Source organism: Mixophyes fleayi, chromosome 3 (assembly GCF_038048845.1).
Source record: "Mixophyes fleayi isolate aMixFle1 chromosome 3, aMixFle1.hap1, whole genome shotgun sequence".
Lineage (NCBI taxonomy): Eukaryota > Metazoa > Chordata > Amphibia > Anura > Limnodynastidae > Mixophyes > Mixophyes fleayi.
Window position 1 is genome coordinate 217,399,516 of NC_134404.1, and position 17,698 is coordinate 217,417,213.

The 17,698-nt window shown below is 42.4% G+C and overlaps 1 long non-coding RNA gene across 1 annotated transcript; it reads left to right on the top strand.

The window, feature by feature from the left end:
- The first annotated feature begins 16,698 nt into the window (after positions 1–16,698).
- LOC142142875 (uncharacterized) lies at positions 16,699–17,288 on the top strand. Its single transcript, XR_012689371.1, has 3 exons — positions 16,699–16,763; positions 16,892–16,985; positions 17,225–17,288. It is a non-coding gene; the product is annotated as an uncharacterized LOC142142875 (long non-coding RNA).
- Positions 17,289–17,698: the final 410 nt, after the last annotated feature.

Here is a 17,698-nt window from a genome sequence, read left to right on the forward strand (position 1 = left end):
CGTATTTTATACTTCATTAAATGTTTTGATATGTTTTCATAAGCCTGTGCTGGTCTGTTCATATACACACGGAGGACTTCTGCGGTCAGTGCCTCGGCTGTTGTAGGGCCAATCGCTGCAAACTTAATTTTATTTAGTCATTTGATAATTGTATAATATATATATTTCTATAATATATACATATATATATATAATATATATAGGTACATACATATACATATACATATATATATATATACATACACACGTAAATATATAAATATATATGTATATATATATATATATATATATATATATATATATATATATACACTGTGGCAAGAGCCCGCTACTGCTGAAGCACATGCGGACAACTTCTTCTTTTTATACAGCTTTATAGTTAGGATGGAAAAATGTATTTGACACCATATGAATTTCACAGCAATTCTGGAGACTCTGCACGCTACCTAGATATAGACCAGCTCTCTAAGGCCCGGCCAGCTACCCCAGCGTTGGTCTCACTGAACAAATGATACAAGCAAGCTTTTATACATGATACTCCTTCCCCAGCCTTAGCTTGATGGACAGGTGACATACCCACCTTCCCTTTAAGAGGAAACTCCCATCAGTGGTTCTGTGTGCACTAACAGACACACCCTAACTGTTTGCTGAGAGGAAGGAGCTTTCAAACCAGGTGAGTTAACCAAACTTTAAACTATTGTTTGTTACACATAAGTCTTTGCCTGGTTTATCATCAATCTAGGTGCATAACTGCACCAAAGTTTTACTCTGCTTGCACACTTTCTCTACATCTTGTCAGATAAATGCCTCCCTGTGTTACAATACGTACATACATATAGCTATATCTATATACGTACGTACATATATTTATATCTATATATGTAAATACATATATCTATATGTATATGTGTATATATATATATATATATATATATATATATATATCTATATATAAAACAACAGTGAAAAGACAATAGCGCTTAGTGTAAACCACAAGATCACGTGAACAAACATGCTCATATAATCATAAACTACAGTAGGCTGCTTCACTTTTAAACATCAGATTGCAGATGTAGACCTAGATAAACAAAAAAGAAAAAGAAGCGCCAAAGATAGTGTGATAACATCGATTTAAAAGTGCTAACGAGTATTCCAAATTGGCCTCGAACCAAAAATAGGTGATAAATTTGCTTATCTGTTTAATATCCCACTGATATCCAGATCTCCTTCCTGTGTGAATTGTGCCTTCTCAATTGTGCCTTCCAAGACCTCTCCCCACTTACTCTGGCCAAACGAAGGGACTTCAAGCCAATAACTATATTTCTCCGCCCAAAGGAAATTAAGTATCGCTGGGGTTTGCCCTTTCATCTCCTAATCTGTCTCCAAGGTTCTATGCTCATGGCCAGAACCCTCCCTGAGGCACAAGATCTACTTCCCAAGCTTGGCATTACTACAGGACTCCCCATTCTTCCTGAGCCCTCTTCTCTCCCTCAGAGGCATTCTAAACAGTCGACACGTCAAGTTCCCAGGACCGAGTGGAACACGGTCCCACCGACCTCATCATCTTCTCCACGACCCACTGAACCTTCTGGGACTTGACTTGCTGCACCAGGTTTACGTCTTGTGTTTCTTTTCCATTTTTATTTTTCTCTCCATACTGTTCTTTCACAGGGGGTTGGTCCTCGACCATGCTCCCAGTGAAATTCCTGTCGTTCCCTATTGGGTTTTTGACTCCAAGCCCCCATATGCAAGCGCTGTGTGGGTATGCCACCCGACAGTCTTACTGTATTTAGTTGCAATGTTTTGCAGTGTATCATATGTGCATTATTTACCTGTTGGTCTGTTTCTAATGTTCTCGGTTCCAACATAACTGCGTTGCTGGATCCTGGCTCCTTTCGGCTGCCTCCCCTACTAGGGGACGTTTCCCAAGGCGTCTAGGATTCCCAATTTATGCTCTGTTACGTTATGTTACACAATGTTAAGCCAATGTTAATCAGAGCTACTTCTCTTTTCACGGGTGACCGTGGGATGCGGCCGGGGATACCCCACTTGAGCCGAGAATTTGTTGTTCTAGGTATTTGTTGTGCTCTGTTATTTTTTATGTTTAATCTCCTACTACTCTATTTGGTAATTCTTTGGTCTTACTAAACACTCATACTACTTTCTCTCATCTCATAGACACCTCTCCACTGCCTCCCCTCTCATTCCCTGATGCAATACCCTCCCATCCGCAGGAACATATTTTCTACTCTCTACTTTCCCCTGGGACAAACCTCCCCCATCCCCTCCCCCATAATCGCCCACCCGGTTCTTCGGCTCGTAAATTTCTCCTACTTTTGCTATATTTACAATATCTCAGGTGACCCAGAGGGGTCACACCTAGAGCATAGCTCTTCGCCCCCCGGTGATGCATCCTCTCGCGGCCTTGCCGCGCCCCCCCAGAGCCTATGGCTCTTTTGCTGACCTATGTGCTTCCCCAGCGCATAGTTATCCTTCCCATTGTCGGCCTATTTCGCCGAGCGACCACAAACCCCCCCTCCTTCTCCCACTTCTCCTCTAAACCCTCCCCCTTTCTTATTTGACCACTCTGTGTTAGATCTTCTCCTGATCTTTTTCCTACTCGCTGCATATGGGCTTTAGAGCACTTTCTTTTAATGTTAAAGGGCTAAATAGCCCCCAGAAAAGAGGTAAGCTCTTCGCTACCCTAAAGCTTCATAAGGGCGATTTAATTTTTCTGCAAGAGACACACTTTCAACATAAATTCCATCCAGAGCTCCGCTCCAAAGCAAACCCCGCCTCATACCATACTTGCGATCACTCAACCAAAAAACGAGGGGTGGCGATTTTGTTTGCCCGCCATTTGACCTACGATCTCATTGACTCCCTTGCAGACAAAGAAGGCCGATACCTCATATTGGTAGGTAGGCTTAATAACAAGCTATGCATGTTAGTTAATGTTTATGCTCCCAACCAGCAACAGAACCGCTTTTTTTCCAAAATAGATGTTTTGCTGTCCCGTATTCGGCAGGGGGATCTTATCGTAGCGGGAGATTTCAATGCTGTCTTGAATCAATCCTTGCCGTGCCCCCTAATACTTCTGACCCTTTATCCTCTAAATCTCTCCTCAGTCATGAAATCCCAGCTTCTCTACGATTCCTGGCGAGTGAAGGAACCGTCCTCCCGGGACTATACATATTACTCCCCACCACACCATTTATACTCACCCATTGATATGATCCTGCTCAGCCACAACTTTGCATTAAACCTCCAGGCGGCCCAAATTCACCCAATGATTTTGTCTGATCACTCCCCTATATCTATAGACCTTTGCGGCCTCCCAGACCGTCCCCGCCCCATGACCTGGCGTCTCAATGACTCTCTGCTCCATAATGCGAATATAATTTCCCAGCTCGGGGCTCGCCTCGAAGACTATTTCGAGCTCAACGACCACCCAGATATTTCTAGGGCCACTTTTTGGACAGCGCACAAGGCGGTCCTGATAGGGCACCTGCTTAGCATTGCTTCCAGAAGGAAAAAAGAAACCCTTACCATGACCAATATGTTATCTCTTAAACTACAATCTCTAGAAGCCCAACATAAGGCTACTCCGAACCCTTCCATTCTGCTATCCCTCCGCGAGACTATGGCCCAATTAGATCTTCTTTTCTCCAAGCAGGTAGCTAAACAACTTAAATGGCTCCGGCAATCCTTCTATAAAAAGGGGGATAAGGCAGATAAAATTCTCGCTGCGCGGCTTCGGTCAGAAAGAGCCCACAAAAATATTATATCAATCCGTGATTCTAAAAACCAGCTCCTCCATGATCCTGCTGCCATTAGAGAGGCTTTCCAGCAATATTTCTCCGGCCTATGTAATCTTCCACCTCCCCCTTCCTCTAACCCGCAACAGTCTAACGCTTTGTTGATATCAGATTTCCTTGTTAAATCTAAACTTCCTAAATTGTCCCCTCAGGCCCTCCATTCCCTCAACGAAGAAATCACATTAGATGAAATTCTGCTCACTATTAAATCACAAAAGAATGGTAAATCTCCAGGCCCAGACGGATTCACGGCAGCTTATTATAAAAAATTTTTAAGTGTGCTTGCCCCCCACCTGCTATCCCTGTACAATGGTGTCCTTCAAGGAACCCCCTTCCCACCCGAAATGCTCGAAGCTAGAATTGTAGTGATTCCAAAAGATGGGAAGGATCCACTTCATTGTTCCAGCTACAGACCCATCTCCCTTCTCAACCTGGTTCTAAAAATATTTGCTAAGATCCTAGCAAATCGTTTAAACATATTCCTCCCCTCGCTGATCCACTACGACCAGGTGGGATTTATTCCGGGCCGCCAGGCGAGTGATAACACCAGAAGGGCCATTGAAATCATACACGTTGCAAACACCAGGAGATCTCCCACTATAATCCTCTCTCTGGACGCTGAAAAAGCATTTGATAGGATCTCTTGGGGTTTCATGAAAGCGGCTCTTGAGGCCTTTGGCTTCGATGGCAACTTCTTCACTGGCGTCCTGGCACTATATTCCTCGCCTTCAGCTAAAGTTCTGATCAATGGGGTACCCTCAAACCCGCTAGCCATCCAAAACGGTACGAGGCAGGGTTGTCCCCTTTCTCCCCTTATTTTTGCTCTGGTGATTGAGCCATTGGCCTCTCAAATTCGCCATAACCCTAATATCTCTGGTGTGCAGGTGGGGGACATCAACTCTAAAATTTCGCTCTTTGCGGACGATGTCCTGCTTTCACTCTCCCAACCAACGATTTCCCTCCCTAACCTGTATAATGTTCTCCAGGTCTATGGTGACGTATCTAGCTATAAAATAAATTATACAAAGTCAGAGGCCCTATTGCTCCATGTCTCCCCCCAGGAGGCTGAAGTGTTACGGTCCTCTTTCAAATTCAAATGGCAGACTAGGAAAATAAAATATCTGGGAGTCTACCTCACATCCCGATATGACCTCCTCTACCAGGAGAATTTCCCACCTCTCTTCTCCAAAACTCAATCTGATTTGGCTTCTTGGAACCGCCTTATTATCTCGTAGCTGGGCAGGATCATCGCAGTAAAAATGAATATTATACCCAAATGGCTGTACCTCTTCCAAACCCTGCCAGTTTCTGTCCCTGCCACCCTCTTATCCAACATCCAGAAGGCTCTTACTCGGTTTATCTGGAATCATAGGCCTCCACGGGTTTCGGTTGCTGTCCTGAAGAAACCTATCCCCGGTGGTGGTAAGGGCCTACCCGATATTAAGATGTACTACCTGGCCTCCCACTTCTCCCAAATTGTTGCATCATATGCCCCTTCAGGTTCTATGTCATGGCTTGACCTGGAGGCAGCGCATACTGCCCTCCCTGACCTGACCCCACTCTGGGGCCTGCCCCCTATACATCGCCCCTCGCCTTCTAAACTCCTTCCCACCATTAAATTTGACATTAAGATTTGGGATTCCTACTTCTTCAAACTAAGTATTACATCTGCCCTCTCTCCCCTGAACCCATCTGGTTTAATCCCATATTTCCTCCCGGCCTCTCTAGATTGAGACACCGTCTCTGGACTCAGGCTGGACTTAAAGTTCCATCAGACTTCTCGAAACGAGGCTAGTGGCTCTCACTGGCTGAGCTCCAGTCTCACTCCCCAGAGTGGACGCTTAGCCCCTTTGAGTTCTTTCAAATCAGCCATTTTTTGCAATCCCTGCCACCCACATTTACACTGCGTCCCCTCACTCCATTTGAGAACCTATGCAAACTCCACCCCATGTCCAAAGGCATGATATCACAGCTCTATAGTATCTTTCTTGATTCCACTCTTCACCCCCAGCTCCCCCATGAGGTTGAATGGGAGAGAGATCTCGGCCCTCCGCCAGATGAGGAGGCCTGGGAGGACATGAGACTGGGGATAGCCAAAAGCTCTATTTCGACCAGACTAAAAGAAACATCCTATAAAATTTACTATCGCTGGTATTACACCCCACTCGACTTCATGCAATGTTCCCTTCCTCGTCGCCTGGCTGTTGGCGGGGTTCTATGATATATATCTGGTGGACTTGTCCAATCATCGCTCCCTTCTGGGACGCGATCCATGGCTTTATCAATACTTTATTTGAGACTCCCATTGCGAAGGACCCTTGGATCTTTCTCCTTTGCTACCCTCCCCCGGATCTTGATAAATTCTCCAAAAAATTTACCGCACATCCTCACAGCTGCCAAATCACTCATTGCCCTCAACTGGAAGTGCAGTTCTTCTCCATCTCTTTCGGCCTTTAAAAAACAAATTTGGAATGTGGCAGCAATGGAAGAGATTACTTACCACCTACATGACAGAGGTTACGCTTTCAGCCAAGTTTGGGCTCCATGGCAAATGGCGGCAAGCGCGTTTCCCTCTAACACTTAAGTGTTAGAGGGAAACGCGCTTGCCGCCATTTGCCATGGAGCCCAAACTTGGCTGAAAGCGTAACCTCTGTCATGTAGGTGGTAAGTCCTTGTGGAGGCCCATGTGTGGAGAGTGGGACCCTGCTCCTGCTCTACCAACCCTCGACCTTCTAACACACTTTCATTGCCTTCTCTCTGACCGCATCCTTGTCTATCTTCTGTGGTCTTCCTTCTTCCCTTCCCCTTCTTACCCCCCCTTTTTTCTTACACCTCCCCCCACTCCCCCAGTTCTATTTTGATGTTGTCTGATCTATGTAAGGTAAAGCAAGAAATAACATAAAAAACTGGTTAGTTTACATCTCAAGTTTTTTGTGGATATCATCCCTGGATTTCATTACAATATAAATGTCTTCTGATTTTGTATCTTGTATGCCCTGTATTGCTTGATCATTCAAAATAAAGAATTATAAAAAAAAAAAATCCCTTACATCAGTAGTATAGTGTTCATTTCTTTGAGGGGGTCTATCACGACTGAAATGTGCCATGCTTCTCAATGTGTACTCCTCACAAGCCAATTCCCTAACTTTTAAGTAGGCACTCTGGTTTTTGTATACCATTTAGTTTCTGAAACTCAATTGTGCAATTTATTGTATGTTTGTTTATTACCTTTTTGTAAATTAAAGCCTTGGAAATATTTTTCAGATTAAACATATTTTAATTTAGCGTATTCTCCGTGATTTTTTGTGAACTTACGTAGCACAGGGAGACTCATGCTACATGTATATGTGATTCAAGTATGAAACATTAACAAGTGGTTCTGGTGAACATAAGGACACCATAATAAATCCTCTGTGGTGGCAGAAAAGGGGTATTCATTTTTAAGTGACTAAGGTGATGCCTGACACGGCCAGCTGTTTAGATTGCTGTATCTGGGACAGGCTGGGCATTCGTGACAGTATGTTTCCCCAGTGCTATTGGACTTGAAGGTTTTTATGGGTTTGGTGTTTCTGATATGGCATGTTTTGCATGCTTCACAACTATTACAATTATTGAACCCACTCTCATTTTCCTTCAGCCAAGTGGTTTTATTTGTGGTTTCTGGGGGGATTGTGCTACTAATGAGCTGGTTTTTGAGATTGTTAGCGCTCTTGAAAATGAATCTAGAGCTCTCTAGTAGGATCTCCCTCATCTTGTTGTTCCCTAGTAAAACTTTCCAGAGTTTTCTAATGATTTGTTCTATTTTCGTGAAGTTCTGACTGTACCTAGTTATAAAGGTATATAGTTATAGAGAAAAGTATATATATAGTTTTATATATATATATATATATATATATATATATATATATATATATATATATATATATACTTTTATTTAAGTAGATCTGATTTATTTATTTTGTTAAAGTTTAACTTTGCAATGCACATACACGATAAATTACAACTGACAGTGAAAATACACAAATCGTAGATGACAAGATTAAAACAGAGTCTGCGACCAGCATGGAAAATGGAATTTGACATGTCAGCCGAATAGCTATACATGTAAAGAAAGAGTGACCAAAAGTTTTCCATACAGAGAGGAGAGCAGAAAAAGAAGGGGAAAAGAGAGAAAAAGTTACAAGGGGAGTGGAGAAAAGTGGTTAGATCCATTGTGAGGGATAAAATACAGCCTCACCCTGTCGCCAGAAACTAAAAGGACACACATCTTACAATCATCTTTCTTCCTCCCTGTTTCTATTACCTGGAGATATAGCACCTAATCCAGGTCCCCTCACTTCTCCCACACACATATATCTGAACGCTACAGAAATTCAGCAAACCTCAAATGTATCACCTGCCTCCCCTCTTTTCCAGAGTCCTTTAAATGTGCCCTTTGGAATGCACTATCTGTTTGTAACAAACTTACTTCCATACACGATCTCTTCCTCTCAAAAAGCCTCAAACTTCTAGCAATAACAGAAACATGGCTCACACAATCAGACACTGCCTCACCTGCAACCCTTTCAAATGGTGGTCTCCATTTCACCCACACCCCCAGACTTGAAGGCAGACAATGAGATGGGGTTGGACTACTTCTCTCCCCACAGTGCATATTCACAGTTCTACCAAATGTCCCATCACTCATGTACACATCTTTTGAAGTTCATACTGTTAGGATTTTTAACCCATTCTCTACGTGTGTTGCTGTCATCTATCACCCCCCCTTGACCACACCAACAATTTCTTGAACACTTCTCTGGATTTCTTAAACACTTCTTATCCTCTGCCATCCCCACCATCATCATGGGTGATTTAAACATCCCTATTGATAATCCACATTCCAACGCTGCTTTCAAACTACTCTCTCTAACATCTTCACTTGACCTCCCACAGTGGATTGAATCAGCTACTCATCAAGACAGGCACTGTCGTGATCTTATTTTCTCTAGACTATGTTCAGTTTCTGATTTCCTTAACACTCCTTTCCCCCTTTCGGGTCATCAACTTATTAGCTACTCTCTCACTCCCAGTTCTTTACCCTCCCCAGTGTCAAACTCTTTCAAGCCTCCTCACACCTGCAGGAATATTAACTATATTGATTTTCAACAGTTTTCCACATATATTCAACACCTTTTCTCCCAAATTTCTACATTCTCCTCCCCTGATAGGGCAGTACCTCATTTTCACCAACCCATAGCAACTGCCCTTTATTAAGTGGCTCCAGCGTCTCTAAATACTCCGTGTAGACTCTGTTGCCAACCGTGGCACACTAAAGTTACACAAACTCTACCAAAAACTTTATTGTAAAGCAGAACGCCACTGGAGTAAATCTTTGACCTCTAATGATTTCATCACATATACTGCTATCTACCACTCCTATCGAAATGCACTGCAAAACAAACATGCTTACAATCTCTCATCTATGCTCAGGCTTCTAACCCCCAAACGCCTTTGTAACACCATCCCAAACCCTCCGACTACCATCAGTGCCCAGGATCTTGCTTCCTATTTCAAAGATAAAATAGATAAGATCAGACTTGAAATGCTATCATTTCCCTCAACAAGCAGTCAGCTCAATTCCTTTGTAGCACCCTCTGACACTCTCTTCATTTGATCTCACAAATGAAGAGGAACTTTCTGCTCTCTTATCATCTTCCTACTTTAACTTCTGTCCTCTTGATCCCATATCCTCACAAATTGGTAGGTCCCTGTTTCCTGTGCTCATTCCACCTCTAACTAAAATTTGTAATCTCTCTCTCTACTGGTATTTTTTCATCACTCTTCAAGCATGCAGTGATTACTCCTATTTTGAAAAACAAAATTCTGACCCAAACTCTCTCTCAAATTACTGACCCATCTTTCAGCTCTCATGTCCCTCCAAGCTCCTCAAGAGAATGGCCTACACTCGCCTCACACACTTTCTTGCAGTGAACAACCTATTGGATTCCCTTCAGTCAGGCTTTCGCTCTCAACACTCTACAGAGACTGCGCTGACCATGATTGTCTATGATTTGATCACAGCAAAAACTGAAGGCCATTACTATCTTCTAATTCTCCTGGATCTCTCTGCTGCATTTGACATTGTTGACCACTCTCTCCTGATACAAACGCTACAATCCCTAGGTCTTGAAGGCACTGTCCTATCCTGGTTCTCATCCTATCTAGCTAATCACTCTTTCTGTGTTAATTGCTCTCGATCCACCTCTGCTCCACTTCCTTTATTAGTTGGAGTACCACAAGGCTCAGTCCTGGGTACTCTGCTATTCTCTATCAACACCACTTCTCTTGTAAAACTAATAAGCTCCGTTGGATTTCAGTATAATCTCTATGCAGATAATACACAAATCTATCTATCCTCTCCTGATCACTCACCATCTGTTTTGTCTCGCTTTAATTACTGTCTTTTTGACATTTCATCTTGGATGTCTTCTCGCCAACTCAAACTCAATATTTCTAAAACTGAATTAATAATATTCCCACCCAAAAACAGAAGCTTCCTGCCTGACATTTCTATTTCTGTTGATAACATGACCATAAATACCTCCCCGCAAGTTTGCTGCCTAGGTGTAATCCTTGACTCACAACTATCCATTGTTTACAACATCGACTATATATCTAAATCATGTTATATACATCTAAAGAACATTTCAAGAATATGCACATATCTCACACAATACACCGCAAAAACCTTAATTTATGCACTCATCATCTCCCACATTGACTATTGCAATTCCCTCATTACTGGTCTTCCCAAAATCAGACTTCAACCCCTACAATCTATTTTGCATGCAGCAACTATATTGATTTTACTTGCAAATCATTCTTCTTCTGCTGAGCCACTCTGTCAGTCTCTACATTGGTTGCCTGTTTTTCAACGAATCCAATATAAAATTCTTGTACTAACATATAAGACCGTCAACAAAATTGCATCAACATACATCTCGTCACTTGTCTCAAAATATCTTCCAACTCCACACCTCCATTCTGAACAAGATCTGTGTCTTTTTTCTACTCTTATCACATTCCCCCATTCCCAGTTACAGGACTTTTCTTGGGCTGCACCCAGTCTGTGGAATGCCCTCCCTTGCACAATAAGACTTTCCTCTAGTCTTTAAACCTTCAAGCGTTCACTGAAAACCCACCTCTTCAGACAAGCTTATGATATTCCTCAACCAGTATCTTAATCTCATAGGTTAACCTATTATGACCCTCTACACAGCTAACACAAGACAACAACCCTCTGACCAAGGTTACTGTGTGACTGATCACACAACCCACTGAATACTCTTTACCTTTGCATTCTAGCTGGGCCAATGTGCAATATGATGTAGCACATGCCATTGTGTTTCAAACTCGCTTTGTCCCATAGATTGTAAGCTTGCGAGTAGGGCCCTCTTACCTCTCTGTCTGTCTGTATTACCCAGTATTGTTTTATTAATGTTTGCTCCCTATTGTAATGTGCTACGGAATTTGCTGGCGCTTTATAAATAAATGTTGATATGGATAAAGCTGTGAAGGGAAAAAAAATGATAATACTTAGTTATGTGAAGGGTGGGCAGGCCTGGAAAAAGGACAACCATGGGTCCCAGACCTTGGTGAAGGCTCTTGAGGATTTGTGGATAATACTGGTCACATAATCTATCCGCTGGGTCTGCCAAACTCTGTTAACTATTGACTGCAAGTAAGGAGGAGAATGCTGCCACCAGTCTGCCGCTGTTTGGCAAGTAGCTGTCTAGAGAATTTGGCTAATTAATTTATGCTGATGACGAGTTGCAAAGGGAGCTCCCAGATGAAGAAGAAAGAATTTGGGCTCCAATGGAATATCCACCTGAAGAATTGATTGGATCAAACGTTTGATCTCAATCCATAAGCTTGTCAGTTTTGGGCATGTACACCAAATATGGAGGAGTGTGCCCTTGTGGGAGCACCCTCGCCAGCACCGATCAGAAGTGTCAGGGAGGATTCTACAGAGTCGCAAAGGCACATAGTACCATTGGTATAGCGCCTTATAGGTATTACCTTTAATTCTAACACAGAGATTATAACTGGAGGATACATTATCATGGATCTCAGACCATTCCTTATCTAATAACACCTCACCAAGGTCCCGTTCCCAGGCTAGTTTGTGGGGGTCCCGAAGGTCTGAGGTAGAGGGAGCAAGCTCATAGAACAGTGTGGAGATGAGATCTTTTGTTGAAGATTGACATAAATAAAGGGAATCAAAGGTAGAGAGAGGTTGGGAGGAGAGTCAGTCTTTGACATCATTATGAAAATAGCATAATTGCAAAAACTGAGTAGAAGTGTTTTGAGGGGATATGAAAGCAAGATTCGATGTCAGAAAATTGGGGAAAAGTCGTGGACGATATTAGATGATTGAGAAATCTGACTCCGTGCGAGTGCCATGGCTGAAATTAGTTAGGGTGATGTCCTGGGGAAAAATCTGGGGAGTTAAATAACGGTATCACAGAGGAGGGATGAGGCGAAAAGCTGTATTTTTGAGAGATGGTGCCCCAAATAGATAGGAAATATGAGATGACTGGAGCGATTAAAAATTGTCTAGAGCGATGAGATTTTAGGAGCCAAAGGAGAGAAGTTAGTGAGAACAATCCCAAACCCTCAGCCACGAGTTTAGATCATATTCTGTAATCTGTTGAACCACACCATAGAACACATTGAGCGAGTTTGGCGGAGAGGTAGTATCGGCGGAAATCAGGAATCCCCAAGCCCCCTCCACGCGGGGATCTCTGAAAAATTTTAAGTCGAACTCGGGGTCGTCTACCTGACCAAACAAATTTAGTAACGTGAAACTGAAGGAATTTAAAAACATAGGGTGGGATACGAATGGAAAGAGTCTGGAAATAATAAAGCAATCTGGGGAGGATATTAATTTTGACGGCATTAATGTGGCTATTCCAAGAGATGTACAGGTGTGACCAAGCAGTGAGATCTAGCTTTATTTGGTCAAGAAGGCAGGGAAAGTTAGCTTGAAAAAGGTGCCGGTAATGTTCAGTAACAAAGACTCCCAGATACTTAATTTTTTGGAGACGTCATTGAAATGGAAAGGAACGCTCCAGGAGTATCTTGTCGGAGTCAGAAACATTAAAGTCCAATACCTCCGTCTTGTCCGAGTTAATATTGTTGCCTGAAAAATGGCTATACATGTCCAACTCAGCCAGGATCACTAAGGTGGTGGGATGAGTAATAGACAACAAGACATCGTCAGCATAGAGTGCGATCTTATAAGTAGAGGGGCCCACAGGTATACCTGCTAACTCCTGGTTGTCTCAGATCCTAGCGGCCAGAGGCTTGATGATGAGAACGAATATAAGTGCGGAGAGAGGGAAACCTTGAAGTGTGCCATTCAAAATAAGGAAGGGCATCAAAGTCAGACCATTAATAGAAATAGTGGCCGAGGGGGAACTATAGAGGTCCAGGATACCTTTCAAAAATCTGCCTGTGCACCTCATCGCTCCGAGCACCTCCTCCATGAACCACAAGGAGATGTGGTGTCACGCCATTTCAACATCGAGCGCCATGAGAAGGGAAGGAAAGTTATTGTTATGAATCATATGAATAAGATCAATAATCCTTCTAGTATTGTCGGGGGCTTGACGCCCTGAGATGAAACCCACCTAGTCAGGATGGATGAGGGCAGGAAGGATATGGTTCAACCTGGAGGTCAGAATCTTTGCAAATAGTTTCAAATCAATGTTCAGTATCGAAATAGGCCTATAGCTGGCACAAAGAGAGTGGTCTTTCTCCAGTTTTATGACAAGAATTATGTTAGCTCTAGTGGTGGCGGAATCAAAGGAAGCCCCCTCATGCACTTCATTTAAGAATTTTGTTAGATAGGGACCGAGGACATCGGCAAACTTTTTATTGTACCGAAGAAGACTTCAAGTACCTAATGGCCACTAGGACCTCAGGCAGGGTAATGTCTGTGTTCAGCGAAGATTGTTGTGCTAGGGTGGTTTTAGGAAGAGAAGTAGATGAGAGGTAATCATTCAACGTGGGAGCCGGGAGGTCCCCACGAGGAGGAGGCACAGCAAGATTGTAAAGAGATGAATAAAACTCCCTGAATTCACTGATTGTTCATACGTGATGTCACCTGAGGGAGACTGTCGTATTTTATCAATATTATTCAGGGCTAATTTTTCGCTGAGTTTTCTAGCCAATACAGAGTCTGCTTTATCTGCTTTATCATAATAACACTGTTGAATGTTCTGCATGGTGATGCCGTCCTAGGAGAGGGGAGGGTGTTTAGTTGACCCTTCAGTAAATCTGATTTTTAAAGTTATATGTCATGGTATTTTCTTTCACTAAAGCAACCAACAGAAGTTCTCAATGCCACAGGAAGAAAAATATATCACAATCTCTAGGAGAATAATTACCCACTCCAAGGGAATATTGTATAATTCTCTATTTATAAGTTTCAGGGAATTCCATTGATTTAGATGGCCACCATTTCTAAGCAATAATAATCAGATCCAACAAGGACTATGATAATCAGTGTCCAAACTGCAAACTAACAATGTATTGTTTTCTATAAACTCACACTATATCAATGCCATATCAGCCTGTTGTTACACTAGCAGGATCATTAGCTGACGCATTTCCTTTAGTTTGGTGAACTTTCTCTAAGGCATTCAGTAATTGAACATTATTGTATATTGAAATACTAATAAACTGCATTGAGGTAATAAAAGGCCAGTCTATATACAAAACAAATAATCTACATATCATAACTACTATATTATGAGTTCTTCAAAGGTATTGTTAAGATAAAGCAAAAATATCATAAAGACAATAAAGCGCTCTCCTAGTTTGCACTATGCTCCACGTCAATAAGATATTTTTCTTTAAAGTTGGTATCAGTTGTATACACTAAAAACAAACAGAGCTTCTCATAGCACAATACAGTTTTGTATATGAAGAGGTTGGGGACAATATGGGGAGATCTGTGTCTTGATATGAAGGTACACCATCAATCACCCCTGTTCCCCCTTATGCTTCACACCCCAATGGATGCAGGGCTGCCGAGAGGGGGGGGAGCGGGTACTATTTACCCGGGCCCGGGTATGCCAGGGGGCCCGGGGCTGCACTTTTTTTTTTTTTTTATAATTATTTTTTATTTTTTTTCCCCTAAACTTTTTTCTTCTTCAAAATTTTTTTTGGGTGTTCCGAGGGGGGGTAGGGGGGTAGGGGGTAGGGGGTTTTCAGGTCCGGGGTTGCGCCGCAGTAGTAGTTGTGCCTTCCGCGGCGCCCAATCCAATCAGCCAATGCGGTGATGTCACGCGAGAGTGCCTTGCTGTGCTCTTGCGTGACTTTGTGGGACTACTTGTTTACAGCCTGTGACCATGCCGGTAGTCATAGGGCTGTCTTCGGTGCAGGCTGCAGGCAGCAGGGAACGTTGTTTGTAAGTAGAACAACAACCACCGATCATTTCCCATACGGTTAACAAACTTATTGTCCAGAGCTGTGGGGTCATCCTTCATACTATGTCCAATCCACATTCCACAGACAGCACCCTTTCACTGCCGGGACAAAGCAACACAAAGAGATAAGTTCTTGAGGGCTTTACCTGCACACACACAAGGAGAGTTGTATAAAGAGAAAGAGTGACACTTATAGAGAGGGAGAAGGCTGGCATCGATATCACCCTCAGGCTAACATCCTTAGATGTTTAAACAATGGCCCGACCGACCTCTCTATTTTTACTGTTACCCTTTGTGTTTATTTCTTTACACGGGTTGCTCTGTTTCTCTGACCTTGATTTACTGTCCTTTAAGTGCCCACCCGGCTAATGAGATCCCAACCCCAACACGAGCAGAAGAAGTTCATATTGAATAAACAGTATTATATAGTCCCCTTATTGTCAGTGTCAATTTTCAGAAAGGAAAATTCATTAAACAGATAGAGTGGAGAGGGTCTAAATAACAGAAGCTTACAAACCTCTGCCCCTCTAGTTGTAATAGATCTGCAAGTCCTGGCATCCTGGGACTTGTAGTTCCACAACTGCTGGATCGCCACAGGTTACCTACTTCTAGTAAACTAAAACACTTTCATCATCAGCTGATATTTGTTCAAGGGACAATAAGAGAAACTTGAAATCCTCTTTATCGCCACAATATTGCTATAAATAGTATATATTAGGACAGGGTGCCTCTTTTTGGCAGCATTGGACTTTTGCTTAATGCCACATGAAATAATGGGCAGTTGGTGTGTCTGTACTGTTAGATAACATGTTGTTAACAAAATAACATGATATTATTAGATGTGGTAGTAATTAGGGTGATGATTATTATTATTTTTGCAAAATATATAAGATGTCGAATAATATTTGCAAAGAGTCACTAGAGATCCCAGTCTCATCCAGTATCGTAAGAGATTTCGCACAAGAAAGGCAGTACACTGATTTATCACATACTAAAGATTGGCCTGTATTGTAATTCTGTGTTTGTCGGCTGGAGATAGGATGTTTGGGGATCTAATACAACATTTTGCAATGGGGGGGTCTGGCGCTATATAAATAAATGGTGATGATGATGATAAAATGGTTATATGCAGACTGTAGGAGGACATCCACATTATGCTCACAAAATGCCCCCAATTCATATTCTGATACACAGAAGTGCCCCCAGTTCATATTATGCCACAGTAATGCCCCCAGCTCATTTTATGACACGCAAGTGCCACATTTCCTATTATGCCACAGTAATGTTCCCGGTTCATTTTATGTCCCACATAAGTGCCCCATATACTGCGTGATCTGTGTTATGTACTGTGTTCAGTTATTGCTCTGCTTTTCCATATTTCATGTACCAATACATTTTCCAAACAGACCGCAACATTGCAGTGACCGGACAAGAAACCAGCAGCAGACTGCGGAAGCTGTAATAACAGGTAGCATAGAGCATGCACAGACCTTTATACACACAAGATACAGCACGCAGATGAATAAGGCGCAACTGTGTCTTTGTGTATGTATGTGCTTAAATATGCCAAAAATGCAAATTCTTTTGTCCGGGTAGAATTGACATCCACCACTACAAGGAAGAGCACAGCTCGGTGACCTCAGGGGGAAACGGTGAAGCCTGGAGCAACTTGATCTCAACCACAAACAAGGTAAGCTGTTTTCTTATAAACGATAAGGTATTTGCGTTGCTTAGAGGTATACTTAGAGATCTAATCCAAACCCATGACTGCTTCTTCCATTATCATGTGTATACTGCAATTAGTTAAGACGCCATTTAGCTTCCATGTAGCTACCAAGGTACGTCCAAGTCTTGATGAGGCAGACAGAAACTAAGCAGCAATTCCTCCTACATACCCCTAATATATATATTTATATATATTCATTTTAGGGGAAGCTTCGCCATGGATTTGTATCATCATAAATCTGGCGCCCAGAAACGTAAAGAAAAAAAAGAAAAAGACAAAAGGACCAGTGAAGGTCGGAGATTTCTTGAAAGTGTAGGATTTACTGTTTCCTCTCATTTGTCTGAGCATGAAGGTCAGAAGGAGGTGGCTGGATCTTCAACAATAACAAGTGGAATTGATGAAGTTAATGAAAATCTAACTGTTATTGTTCTTGATGATGATGATGATGATGTTAGTGGTTCAAGTAGTATGCTAACATGTGCTTCTGGCACAGACACTACACTGATTTCAGAACCACATACAAGTTCTGCACACTTAACTTCTGCACGTAAAGGTCATGTTACTGAGGTTTGTTCCACAGCTTACTCAGAGGGGGCATCTGATATCGAATTAGATAGCAACAGGCAGCTATTGAAATGTGATATAGGCCTTCTGCAACCAGGTTTCTCAGTGGCCCA